Below are 2,056 nucleotides of genomic sequence, written 5' to 3'. Positions count from 1 at the left end.
TCTTGGTTTTGTGTCCTTGGTTCTTACGTGCCTCCTTGGTGGTCACTGTTCACCTTATGGCCTGTCTGTTAGTTTGACTGAACCTTGAGCTCCAGGGACCAGTTCTCTCATCCTTTTCCTTAACGCCTATATTGTAGTAGCCACATTGACTGGTTAGATTTAATCACTGTTCTTGTCGTAATTGTGTTTGTGTACATGTTTACATTGCTATCAGTAAATATGTAGTTCTTCATCTATAATCTCATCTACCATGTAACTTGGAGATAGCAGATACACAGAACTCCACGAAGTAAAAAGTGTTAGTAGAAAACGTATGTTAACATTAAACCCACTGAGGGCACAAAGGAAGTAGCTGTATTGGAGAGCAAACTGAGGCAGTGAGTGGCTTGTGGACCCCAGCTCACCGCCCCTTGCCAGATCTCCATGCCATCCTCCTGATGACGCATTGGGTAAGGAAGCTCCTTTAAGAACAGGAGTAGGGAAAATGTAGATTATCTGCATCTGGTACCCACTAAAGTTGACTGTAGTTTAATTTTTTTAACTCGTGAAATTTACATAACAAAACACCCCATCAACAATTTGTACATGTGAAATTCCATGATAATGATTATATTCTTTCATATATTTGACTACTCTTTCTTTCCTTTTCCAAATTATTTCACCACCATGGCATAGACTCGGGGCTTGTAAGGCCCCATAAGGAAAGACTCTTGTCTCCTCCCTCACACTCCTGCTATCCTGTAATGGTCTTTGTTTTCTACATAATTGTTTTGCTTACTATGCCCTTTTGTGACTGAGTTTACTCCACAAGTTTCCAAATTCCATCCCTGTAGTGGCATGTGTCAGAACTTCACTTCTTTTTATGACTAACGGCGCATCCCATTGTGTGCATGTATACACTAGGTTTTCCTATCTGTTGGTGGACATTTCTGATTTTCTCCATTGTGAAAAGTAACACAGTGCACATTGATGTACATGTACTGGTTTGCATCTTGGTTTTGTTTCTCCTCAGTATATACCTAGGATTGGGATTGCTGAGTCATATGATTGTACTGTGTATAGCTTCTTAAGGAACCTACCAAATTGTGTTTTATAACGACTGCACCATTTTACATTCTTACCAGCAATGAATGAGAATTCCAGCATCTCTGTCATTTCACCAACGCTGCTGTTTTCCTTTTTTTAAAATCACTATCATCCCATTGGGGTGAGGTACAGTATTTCGTTTTGATTTTCATCTCCCTAATGTCCAATGAAAGGATGGTGGGCACTTGCTAACCGAAAAGGTGGTGGTTTGAACTCTCCGGTGTCTTGGTGGGAGTGAGATTGGCAGTGTGCTTCTATAAGGATTACAACCTTGGAAATTCCTTGGGGCATTTGCACTCTCTCCTATAGGACTGTGGTGAGTTGTAATTGATTGGATGGTAGTGGGTTTTGGGTAATGGCTAATTATGTGGAGCATCTTTCCAGGAGCTTGTTGACCATTTGATTATACTCATTAGTGAGCTGTCTATTCAAGTCTTTCATGAATTTTTTTGATTGAGTTGCTTGTCTTTTCGTTACTGAGCTTTAGAAGTTTAAAAATGTATTTTGGACATTGTACGGTCATTGGATAATTTGATTCCTGTAAATGTTCTCTCATTTCCTTGTCTGTCTTCATCGTTTTTGATAGTCTTTTGATAAAGAAAAATATTTAACTTTAATGAGGTCTTTATGCTGTCTTTACTTTTGCCATTTTAAATCCACCTTTAGAATCCAGGTTCTGTAGCCACACCCCTATACTTTTTTCTAAGAATTTTATGGCTTTATTTCTCACATTTAGGCCCTTGATCTGTTTTTTGAATTGGTTTTTGTATGTGGTGTTGGGCTTAGAGCAAGATTCATTCTTTTGCATGTGCTGCCTAATTTTCCCAGAACCATTTGTTGAAGACTCTTACTCTATCTTGGATGGATTTAACATCCTTGTAGAAAATCAGTTGACTATAGAGGTGTATAAAGAGCATTGGTGGTATAGTGCATTACCTGTTGGGCTAACTGCAAGGTTAGCAATTCGAAC

The 2,056-nt window shown here is 39.0% G+C and overlaps 1 protein-coding gene across 1 annotated transcript in view; it reads left to right on the top strand.

The window, feature by feature from the left end:
• The window catches only part of SUGT1 (SGT1 homolog, MIS12 kinetochore complex assembly cochaperone), a 50,854-nt gene that overhangs the window by 11,137 nt on the left and 37,661 nt on the right, over positions 1 to 2,056 (top strand). The gene's annotated exons all lie outside the window — the stretch shown is intronic.

The sequence above is a fragment of the Echinops telfairi genome, unplaced genomic scaffold (assembly GCF_000313985.2).
Source record: "Echinops telfairi isolate 266 unplaced genomic scaffold, ASM31398v2 ScPeMD7_11;HRSCAF=52, whole genome shotgun sequence".
In the NCBI taxonomy this organism is placed as follows: domain Eukaryota; kingdom Metazoa; phylum Chordata; class Mammalia; order Afrosoricida; family Tenrecidae; genus Echinops; species Echinops telfairi.
Note: the sequence above shows the minus strand (reverse complement) of the source record. Positions and strands in the feature narration are given on the sequence as shown.